The 12,263-nt window shown below is 41.1% G+C and overlaps 1 non-coding gene across 1 annotated transcript; it reads left to right on the plus strand.

Annotated features, from left to right (window-relative positions):
• Positions 1 to 7,968: 7,968 nt before the first annotated feature.
• On the plus strand, positions 7,969 to 8,075 carry LOC145110196 (small nucleolar RNA R71). Its single transcript, XR_013709578.1, has one exon. It is a non-coding gene; the product is annotated as a small nucleolar RNA R71 (small nucleolar RNA).
• Positions 8,076 to 12,263: the final 4,188 nt, after the last annotated feature.

Consider the following 12,263-nt stretch of genomic DNA (forward strand, 5'->3'; position numbering starts at 1 on the left):
AAAATTTCCATTGGCTCTTTAATAGCTGGTACAACTCCAAGGTCTCCAATGAAGTTCTTCAGCCATATCGCCTCCTTTTCTGCCTCGCTAGCTGCTATATACTCTGATTCGCAAGTTGAATCAGCCACTGTCTCTTGCTTGGAACTCTTCCAAGAAATTGCTCCTCCGTTTAATGTAAAGACCCAGCCTGACTGAGAGCGGAAATTATCCCTATCAGTCTGAAAGCTAGCATCACTATACCCTACAACTCTCAAGTCTTCACTCCCACCGAGGGTAAGGACCCAGTCCTTAGTCCTCCGTAGGTACTTGAGGATATTCTTTACCGCAGTCCAGTGTGCCTTGCTAGGGTTCCCCTGATACCTGCTAACCATGCTCAAAGAAAAGGCTACATCAGGTCGAGTACACGTCATAGCATACATGATCGATCCTACAGCCGAAGCATAAGGTATTCGACTCATTTCTGCTATCTCAGCCTCAGTACTAGGGCTTTGTGTCTTACTCAATCTGGCGTTACTCTGGATGGGTAACTCTCCTTTCTTGGAGTCCTGCATGTCGAATCTCTTCAGCACCTTATCCAAGTAGGTACTCTAACTAAGTCCAATTAGTCTTTTACTCCGGTCTCTCAAGATCCTTATCCCTAGAATATAGGCAGCTTCTCCTAGGTCCTTCATAGAGAAACACTTCCCAAGCCAGGACTTAACTTCCTACAGAGTTGGGATGTCATTTCCTATGAGTAGTATGTCATCCACATACAATACCAAAAAGCTAACTATACTCCCACTAGCCTTGACATATACACAAGATTCATCTTCACTCCTAGAAAAGCCAAATTCCTTGACTTTCTCATCAAAGCAAAGATTCCATCTGCGAGGTGCTTGCTTTAACCCATAAATGGATTTCTCAAGCTTACACACTCTATTAGGGTACTCTGTGTTGACAAAACCCTCTGGCTGACTCATGTAAACATCCTCAGCCAACTTTCCATTAAGGAAAGCGGTTTTGACATCCATTTGCCATATTTCATAGTCATGAAATGCGGCTATGGCTAACAGAACCCTAATAGACTTAATCTTGGCCACTGGAGAAAATGTCTCATCATAATCAACTCCTGGAGTTTGTGAGAAACCCTTTGCAACCAGTCGTGCCTTATAAGTGTGTACATTACCATCCATGTCGATCTTCTTCTTGAAGATCCATTTGCACCCTATAGTCTTACGACCTGGTACATTCTCAACCAAGTTCCAAACTTAATTGTCATACATGGACTGTATCTCGCTGTCCATTGCCTCTTTCCACTTGGCTGACTCAGGGCCTGCCATGGCTTCCGCGTAACTGTTAGGTTCATCCAGACCTATCAGTGTCTCATCACTGATAAGTGTATCACCTTCCGCAGTAATATGGAATCCATAGTAATGCTCAGGTGCATTCCTAACCCTTGTGGAACGCCTCAGAGGTACAGACTTGTCAATTGGCTCAACAGGAGTTTCCTCCTCAAGTTGAGTGCTAGGGTTTGAAGTTCCTTCACCACTTGACTCTTGAATTTCTTCAAGGTCAACTTGCCTCCCACTGTCTCCTTGGCTTATGAACTCTCTCTCTCTCGAAAGAAAGCCCTCCTAGCTACAAAGACCACATTCTCACTAGGTTTGTAGAAGAGGTAACCAAAGGATTTATGTGGGTAGCCGATGAAAATACACCTCTCACTTCGAGGTTCGAGCTTATCATGAGTCTCGCGTCTCACGAAAGCCTCGCAACCCCAAATCTTAATGTGGTCTAGTTTGGGTACTTTACCAGTCCACATCTCATGAGGAGTTTTGGCAACTTTCTTTGTGGGAACTAGATTAAGGATATGGGCGGCAGTCTCTAAGGCATACCCCCAAAATGAGATTGGTAGCGAAGCTCGACTCATCATGGAACGAACTATATCCAACAAGGTTCGATTACGCCTCTCAGCTACACCATTCAACTGCGGTGTCCTGGGAGGTGTCAATTGTGAGACAATCCCACATTCCCTAAGATAGTCGAGGAACTCTGAACTAAGATACTCACCACCTCGATCGGATCGAAGCATCTTAATGTTCCTTCCCAATTGATTCTCGACTTCCTGTTTAAACTCTTTAAACCTCTCAAAAGTCTCTGACTTATGCTTGATTAAGTAGACATATCCATATCTACTGTAATCATCAGTAAAAGTCAAATAATAACGATTAGCATCCCTTGTGGCATGTTTGAAGGGCCCACACACATCCGTGTGTATAAGATCCAACAAACCTTCACCCCTCTCACAAGAACCTGTGAAGGGTGACTTTGTCATTTTTCCAAGTAAGCATGATTCGCAACTATCATCTGAATTTAGGTCAAATGACTCCAATACTCCATCCTTTTGGAGTTAGCCTATGCGTTTCTTGCTTATATGTCCAAGACGACAATGCCATAATGATGCTTTATCCAAGTTATTATCATTAACAGAATCAATACATAATACATTATTTCCTAAGTTATCAACTACAGATACAGTTTCATACACACCATCACAAGGTAATGCTTTAAAATAAAGAACATTATTAAAGAAAGCATTAATCGAACCAACTTCATTATCAAATGAAAATGTGAAACCTTGTTTATACAATGCATGAAAGGAAATAATATTTCTTGCCATTTCTGGCGAATAACAACATTTATTCAAATCTAAACTAAACCCACTACTTAGCGATAAAGTATAAACTCCAATATTGGTGACAGGTAAAGCTTTCCTATTCCCCATGATTAAGTTTATTCTTCCATGCTCCACATTCTCACTTCTTCTTAGTCCCTGCAAATCAGAACAGATATGAATACCACAACCGGTATCAAGGACCCAAGAGTTAGAATGGGGTGAGTTATTAGATAAGATAGTGTAAATACCTGCATGGTTGGGTTTAACTTTCCCATCCTTCACATCTTGCTGGTACTTTGTGCAGTTCCGCTTCCAATGTGACTTTTCATGGCAATAGAAGCATTCAGCCTCTTTAGGGTCAGAAGAAGGAGTGACAAAACCTTTCTTGGTTCCACTTGAAGAAGAGCCATCAAGGGTCTTAGCCTTGGTACCCTTCGAAGAGCTCTTCCTCTTCTTCCCTCTACCTTTCCCGATTGCCAAAACCGGGGCGGAGTTTGGAGTAGGAGTGTTAACAACCGACTTACCCTTAAGACCTGTTTCTGCGGTCTTGAGGAGTCCCTGAAGTTTGCTGAGTGTGACCTCTTCCTTATTCATGTGATATGTCATGCGGAATTGATCATAGCACGATGGTAAGGAGTGCAAAATGATATCTATTGCAAGCTCCTCAGGGAAGTTCACATTAAGCTTCAGCAACCGATCCACATACCTTTGCATTTTCTGCATGTGGCTCGTGACGGATTCCCCGTCCTTCATCATGGTTGTTATGATAGAGCATATGATTTCATACCTCTCTTGTCGTGCACTTTGATGGTATCTTTCCATCAGATCTTGGTGCATTTCAAAAGGGTAGAAGTCCTCATAGGACTTTTGGAGTTCCGCTGTCATGGTGGCCAACATGATGCATGCCACTTTTGTAGCATCCCTTTCATGTGCCCGGAAGTCAGCGGTCTCCTGGGGAGTTGCAGTGGTCTCATCAATCTCCTTAAGCTCCTTGTCAAGGACATATTTTTTGTCCTCATAGCGGGTAATCATCCTGATGTTTCTGATCCATTCATTGAAGTTGGATCCATCAAAAGTGACTTTCCCACACAAGTTCATAAGGGTAAAGGAGCCATTAGGATTAGAGCCAGAAGCAGCATTGTTTGAAGACATCTGAAAGAAGACAACAATATTAGTTTAGATATTAAGAGAGTCCTTAATAAAACACCCAAATGTAATATTAAGGCTAGGATCCAATCACAATATATTATAACTTAGAAGAGGTATGCCGTAATCCAAGCTATAACATATTTGAAAGGTAGGTGAATGACGATTCACCAATTTCCACCATGAAAAACGAAATATAAATATTAGGTTTTTAATTGGTTCTTAGAAATTCCTAGATTCTTTTGAGATTCAATGAACTTTTCAAAGGCATGTTTCAATCTCGAGTGTGCCCTCCAAGTTTTGTGACTGGGATACCGAGGATCACAAAACGAGGTGTGACGTAACCATGCAAATCACTTGGTACCCTCAAGGTTTATCACTCAATCGATGTGCCGGTAAACCACACACGCTCCACCGATGCTATGGTAAACCTTAAGTCACCCTTTACCTACCTTGTTAAGTCCAAGTTAGTGTGCCGGTTAACCACACACGCTCCACCAACAACTTAAACAAAGTGTAAAGTGTAATTTCATGGATTAGCACCTTATTCACATTTTCCTAAAGTAACTAAGATTGGGAATTTAATAAAAGCATTTAGTTACTTTATAATATTCATCATACTTTTAATGAGAATTTATAAGTCCTTGTCTTACCCGTTCGGCTAACGACCCTCCACCGATCAAGGAAGCGGTGGGTGAGAGTGGACACCCATTAAGTTGCCATTTTATAGGCAACAACCTTATACCCCCCTTATAGACCGGCTTCGTGAATGAGGCGTACTAGCGGTAAGACGACTTGTCGTTATACATATATATATTAGTAACTTATAGTATTATAAAGTATAAGGGTTGAATTTTAACTTTTAAAATTCTAAGGGTTGGAACTAAAGTTTTAATCAAGACTTTACATGTTCCAAAACTTGAGGGCAAGTTTTGTAAACTTCCAAAACTTGAGGGCAAGTTTTGTAAACTTCCAAAACTTTTCATTTCTTATAACTTATGAATTAATTGAGTAATAAAAATGAAGACTCTTCATTTTTATAACTCTTGTGTTCTTTTAATGGCTTTAATAAAAGTGAGACTTTTGGTTTTCCATAACTTGAGGACAAGTTATGGACTCCATTAAAACACATTATGATCATGAATTAAACTACCATGAAGGTTACAAACAATTCCTGTGATCATCTAATCTTCATAAGTTCAAGAACATGAATATGAACACTTTCAAGAATCAAAAATTACACTTAAAAAAAACTTGTAATTTTAATAATTGCCATTGTAAATGGATTGGCATAAACATTACACCATCTAAAACAAGCTTTAAAACATCAAAACAGTTTAGGGTAATGTTTCTAGTCCATTTCCAGCAACAAATGTGCAAACTTTCATACGAGCAGAAAACAGAAAAACGATTTTTTTTCAAGCTGTTTGCACACAAAAAAAAATAACAAACAAACCTAGGCTCTGATACCACTGATGGATTTTGAGCATTCTAACACTTCCTAAGTGTACATACAACCCTAATAACCTTGGATCTATGTTTGTCTAATAATCATGCAAAGTTGAATTCCAAGGTTATATTCCTATCTAGCATACATGGGGAACATTTTTAACTTGAATGAAAGATAGAATAACTTACCTTGTTGTTGATTATGATCCTTGAAACCTTGTGAGCCTAGCACCCCAAGTGTGATGCCTCAAATGCTTCACACAACACCAAATGCAAAGGAGTAAACTTTGAGAGAATCTTACACTTGCAAAATCGGCTCTAGCCCTCTTGTTTCTTATGTGTCGCCAATTTTGGTGGAGAATGGGTTTCTTATATAGTGTTGACACATCTAGGGTTACACCATGTAAACCCTAATGTGTCATGACTCTTCATTTCCATGACCCATGGGTTTGTAACTCCCATGGAGCATCCATGGAGCATCCTATGGGTGGAACCCAACTTGATAATCCATGGAGCCTCTTAGCCCACTATATAAGATATGGAAGATTTACATAATCTACCCATATATTTAATTAGTTATCTTTTGATCACTTAATTAATTCTAAATTAATTCTTGATCAAACTAATTAAATAATATTATTAATATATTAGAACTTATAATATATTAATAAACCATAAGTGTTATTTCTCTCATTTTAGTTTATCCAATTGCATGGTGCCATGCAACCCAAATGGACCATGCCGGGTCGGGTCAAGTACATACCAGAAATAGTTATGGACTTAGACACCTTATCCAACACCTTTTGGTCCCTTTTGGTCCCACTTTTTCTTCATTCTTCTTTAGATCAATAGGAACCTTCTCTTCTTTCACCACTGGAACCGTTTCCTTGGAGGTAGCCTCGTCTTCATCACTTGATAAATCATCGCTTTCCTCACTTATCAAAGTTGTCGGTTTTGTGTACGCAATGACTTCAACGAACAACGGGATGGATGCTCTCGGTTTTGTGCGTTTGACTTGATTAATTGTCTTGATTTCTTCCTCCATGAGCTTTTCTAGTTCTTCAAGTTCATTATCTTCATCAATATTAAAGACCTCATCTTGAACATCAATTCCTTGAAACCCATCTTGTATTCCAAAATCTTCCTTATCATCACCATTCACCAACCCGCAATGTAAGCTTGGATTCACGAACATCAACTAAAGCGCCAACAAGGGGCGACCAAGAATGATTGGGACATTTACATCCTCCTTCATATCCATGATCACAAAGTCAACTGGGAAAACAAACTTCCCAATTTTAACAAGGATGTCTTCTACAATTCCCCTTGGTTGCGTCACTGAACGGTTGGCCATGTAGATTGTCATCTTTGTAGCCTTCATTTTCTGAATGTTCAGCTTTTGATAGAATGAAGATGGCATCAAATTTATGCTATCCCCAGAATCGGCTAAAGCATAAGTCTTCAAATTGTTACCAAACTCACATGGAAGAGTGAGACGGCCTGGATCTCCCATTTTCTTAGGCAACTCTCCCAATACAGCTCTTGAGCTTTGTTCACTAAGAATGACCTTAGAATTTTTCTTTAGTTGCTGACGAGTGTTTACAAGATCTTGTACGAACTTCGCGTATTCTGGAATTTTGGATAGTGAATCTATAAAAGGAGTATTAATAGGAATACCCTTTACTTGCTTGATAAACTCCAGATGTTCTCTTTCGAGTGGACTGAGATTAGCTCGGGATGGAAACGGCAAAGGCGGTCGGTAAGCCGGAACGGATTCTGAATTTTTCTGTTCTGACGGGTCCCACAACGTGAGAATGGCGAGCTCACGACGTGAGTCTGGTGTTTCATCAACATCTTCATTTTCGAGCTTCGGCTTTGGATCGGGCTGCTTTGGTTCCACTTCTAGTGCCTCCAAAAACTCAGAGATTGCCTCTTCTTCCGGATCAATAGCCATAACATGAGGTTGAGGTTTCTTTTCGGGAAGTTGTGAGGATAATTTATTGTTCACCAATGTAGTGAGTTGACTAGCTTGGACTTCTAAACTATGAATCGATGCTTGATGATTTCTTAATGAAGCTTGCTGGTCAATCATCATTTTGTGTTGTTCTTTCATCATATTCATGTGTTCCTTTAGCACTGCATCGGTATCATCATGCCTTTTCTCGGATGCTTCCATAAATCGGGTCAAAATATTTTCCAAGTTTACTTTGTTCTCAGCTAGTGGTTGCTCTTTTTGATAGAAGCCTCGGCCTGTCTGCTTAAATTTCTCTTCCTTTTGCTTCTTGTATTCATCATATGGCAGCCACTCTTTATTTGGTTTTCTCCAATCCTCATCATACTTATCCCCACTCGAGTAGCAAACTTGAGCCCTTTTGTTCCCATACCCATCCAAGTTGCAATCTTTAGTCAAGTGTGGTCCATTACATCGTTCACACCCAACTTTAATTGCATGAATTGATTGGTCCATTTGTGTCAATCTCCGGTCCATAGTATTGAGCATTGCCATCATAGCAGCCATTTCTTCAAAATGTGCACCCCTACTACCTTTTGCTCCATCTTGTCTTGGGTTGTGGTACTCACGAGAGTGTCTTGCGAATTCTTCAACTAACTCCTTGACCTCCCTTGGATTCTTCTTTGTCAATGGCCCTTGAGAGTCAAGGAGTTGTCTTGTCATAACATTGACCCCATCGTAGAAAATAGACATATCTTGTTGAACATTTAGATCATGTTGAGGACAATTCCTTAATAACCCCTTGTAGCGCTCCCAAGCTTCGTATAATGACTCCCACGGTTGTTGCTCAAAGTTGGCTATCGCCTTCTTGAGTTTAGCTATCTTGGAAGGTGGGCAAAACTGATCTAGAAAATTCTCACGTATTTGAGCCCAAGTAGTGATTGTACCTGGAGGAAGTGCTTTCAACCAGTCTTTTGCAACTCCCTTAAAAGTAACGGGAAGCATCCTTAATAAGACGGTATCTCTATTCACATTAGGAACATTAAAATAATCCGCAATGTCATTAACTTCATCTAGGTGCTTAAAAGCATCCTCATGATCTTTTCCATAGAATGGAATATCTTTCAGTGCAGTCAAGATATGTCCCTTCAGCTCAAATGTGGCAGTGGCAGGAATCGCGGGTTGTACTAAACCGGGACCAACATCGTCTCGAATTCGCTTCTTATAAGCTCCCATGGACATTTCTTCAATGTTTGCCATCTCGTCTCTTTGCTCGTCTTCGGGTTCACATGTAAATAGTCCAAACTCGGTCTCAGATTCGTATTCGAATTCGTTTGGGATCGGTATTTGATCGATGCTCTCAACTTTGCTCTTGTCCTTTGAAGATGAACTTGACTCTCCCATTTTCTTCCCCGACTTCTTTGAGAACACTGACTTGAGTTCTTGTAAGGGTGTCTTCTTTGGTGTGTGATCTTCTTTCGCGTTCTTATCTTTCTTTTTGTGAAGGGCAGATTCTGGATCTTCAAGAGGTGGCACCAAAGGTGTGTTGGACCCTCTGGTCATGTACTTCTGCAAGATAAACAAAATAAAAAAAACGTAAAACTGAACTAAGAAAGACAAACTAAAAACTAAGAAAACTAGGATCACAGTATTCACGTCGTGAGCCTGTAAAGCTCACGTCGTGAGCCTGTAAAACTCACGTCATGAGTTCTGTAATGCAGAAAAAATTGAAACTAAAAAATAACTCTTTGCTGGTTTTACCCCACAAAAAGGATCGATTAATTTAAAGCAAATAAATTAGCAATTACTAAGTCGTTCCCAGGCAACGGCGCCAAAAACTTGATGTGCACAAAAGTACCCACTAATTTTATATTTATAACCTAACGAACTTAACTAACTAAAATGCACCTAGGCAGTGTACCTAGTCGAATTATAGAATAGTTGGGTCAGTCGGATGTCGATCACAGGGAACGGTGTTAACTAATTAATCTACTTACTATTAACCTAATTATTAACAAAGGAAGGGGTTTTATCTAATTTTGCAAGTTTAGATGAACTTAATTCTTTAACAGAAATTCAATCAATAAACAAACACTTCTGTTAGTTCGAGTCCACTTTCCCTCAATGGATTATAAATTAGCTATGACAATTACTGTTCGTTACCAATTAAGACAATATTAGCAATTTAGTTATAAATCTACTAACATTAATCAATTCATGTAAATCTATGTATGGTCACACAATAGTTAACAGAATCAATTATTAAATGAAATTGGAGCTATGTAAGATTGGTTTGATAAACACAATTATGGTCATAGTATGAGTTCTCTAACACAACCTAATTCATTAATTCAAGTTCTTAACTAAGATTGGTTTGATCTTAGCTCTAATAATCTAACGTTCACTAAATTACTAGGTGTTCAAATGCATGCAGAATAATGGTCATTGACTACACAGAATAAGAAGTTTAAGCAATTAAATTAACAAGTCAAGCATGCTAGGTAAACCAATCAAACACAAGACATAACCAACAAGCAAAGTCTAGTTTAATTAAATAAAACCATGAGTTCTAGCTTCATCTAGCTAACAGAAGCAACTAGATTTAGCTGGACATCCTATCAAATAAGCAAACACAATCCATAATCAAAAACATAATAAAAGTGTACCAAACTATGAATCAAATTATGAACTTCTTCTTCCTTGGTGTTGAAACCCTATTCCAGAATTTCTTCTCCTCTAAAAATCGTCTCCAGGTCTTCCTTCTATCAGCCAAAATTCCCTCAAGTCGTAATGGCCAAGAGCTTATATAGTTTTCCCGAAAATCGTTATCCACGTCGTGACAGGAAGCTTCACGTCATGATTTGAGAGTTATCCGTATCGGGCAAGGATTCTTGCTTCGCGCGTACTTATCTTCTGGAATATTCATGCCACGTCGTGGGCTTATGGTTCACGTCGTGACATGGGTTAAATCCGTGAACTTCTTCAACTTTTGTACTCCAAGTCTCCAATGTTCCAAGTATTGTCAATTCTGGTCCCTTTCTTCGAAAATGCTCCACTTTGACTGCAAATAACAATTTATCCTTATAAGTACCATAATTCCATGAAAATAACCAAAATATCAATAAAAATGTAAATAAATATTGCCTAAAAATATGTATAAATATGGCAATATCAAAGAACCACATGGGACGTCCCAAACATCAAGGACCAAGGTTTTGGGCCAAAACCCTCTTAATATGGGGACAAATAGATCTAAGAGGAAGAAGACCAAGTTGTAAGCTTGATTACCAGAAAAGATGGCAAATGAGGTGTAGCTTCTGGATCTACTCCTTCTCCCTTGGGTCTTCTATCTTCCACTTCTTGCTCTAGCTTCAAAACACACCAAGAAACACTCAAAACAACCAAGAAGGCTCAAGTACACTTTTGGAGGATTAGGGTTTCGGGTGAAATGTTCTGGAGGTGATGGAGGCTGGGGTGGAAGCCTCATAAGATGTTTAAATATGGTGCAAACCCTCCAATTTAGGGTTTTACCCAGACAGCTCCTACTCGCCGAGTCTGTCTTCCGACTCGCCGAGTAGGTCGCTTAATCCCCCGATCCGGAGTCGATCCTACTCGACGAGTTGAGCCCCCAACTCGCCGAGTCCAAGAGTAAAATATGGAATTTGACTTGAATTTAAATGCGTACTTGAGACCGGGTGTTACAATTCTCCCCCACTTGTCTTAGACTTCGTCCTCGAAGTCTGCTGTCTTGGGAAACAACTCAGGGTAGTGCTCCCTCATTTCCTCCTCGGGCTCCCACGTCCACTCCGAACCCTTGCGGTTCTGCCACTGCACCTTTACTAACTCTACCCTCTTATTCCTCAGCTCCTTCGTCTTGCGATCCAAAATCGCCACTGGTCTCTCGATGTAGTTCAGGCTATCGTCAACCTGAATGTCCTCAAGGGGTACCACTGCTGAATCATCCACTAAGCACTTCCGCAACTGAGAAACATGGAACGTGTTGTGGATCTGGCTGAGCTCTGCTGGAAGGTCTAGCCGATAAGCAACCCGACCCACCCGGGCCAAAACCCTAAATGGACCAATGAACCTGGGGCCCAACTTGCCCCACTTCTGAAACCTGATAACACCTTTCCAGGGTGACACTTTCAGGAGGACCATATCGCCCACCTGAAACTCCAAGTCCGAACGCCGTTTGTCGGCGTAACTCTTCTGCCGACTCTGAGCAGTCTGTAGCCTGCTCCGGACTTGCTAGATCCGCTCCGTGGTCTTGAGTACTACCTCTGTACTCCCTATGACCCTCTGACCGACCTCACCCCAACAGATTGGGGTCCTAAACTTCCTCCCGTAGAGCATCTCGAAGGGAGGCCGGTCTATACTGGAGTGATAACTGTTGTTATACGAAAATTCCGCTAACGGAAGATACGTATCCCAACTGCCACCGAAATCTAGCATACATTCCAGAAGCATGTCCTCGAGAGTCTGAATCGTCCTCTCGCTCTGCCCGTCCGTCTGAGGGTGGAAAGCGGTGCTGAAATGGAGACGAGTACCCATCTCGTCATGAAACCGCTTCCAAAACCTGGAAGTACACCGGACGTCTCGGTCTGACACCACTGAGATAGGCACCCCATGACGTGCCACTACCTCTCGCACATAAATCTCGGCCAACTTCTCGGCCGAGATTCTCTCCTGGATCGGTATAAAATGGGCGCTCTTGGTCAACCGATCCACGATGACCCATATCGAATCAACCCCACGTGCGGTCCTGGGAAGCTTAGTAATAAAGTCCATAGTGATATCCTCCCATTTCCACACAGGGATGTCTAACGGCTGCATCTTGCCGTGGGGCCTCTGGTGCTCCACCTTGACCTTCCTGCAGGTCAGGCATCTCTCTACGTACCAAGCTCTGTACATCTTCGTCGCCCCCGGATGGATGGAGAACCGAGACTTGTGGGCCTCATCCATCAACACCTGTCGTACTCCGCCCCAGTACGGTACCCAGACCCTCCCATGAAGGGTCAGCAATCCTCGACTATCGTAATCAAACGAAGCTACTCGGCCCACTAT

Source organism: Lactuca virosa, chromosome 4 (genome assembly GCF_052849685.1).
Source record: "Lactuca virosa cultivar CGN04683 chromosome 4, Lactuca_virosa_CGN04683_v6, whole genome shotgun sequence".
Lineage (NCBI taxonomy): Eukaryota > Viridiplantae > Streptophyta > Magnoliopsida > Asterales > Asteraceae > Lactuca > Lactuca virosa.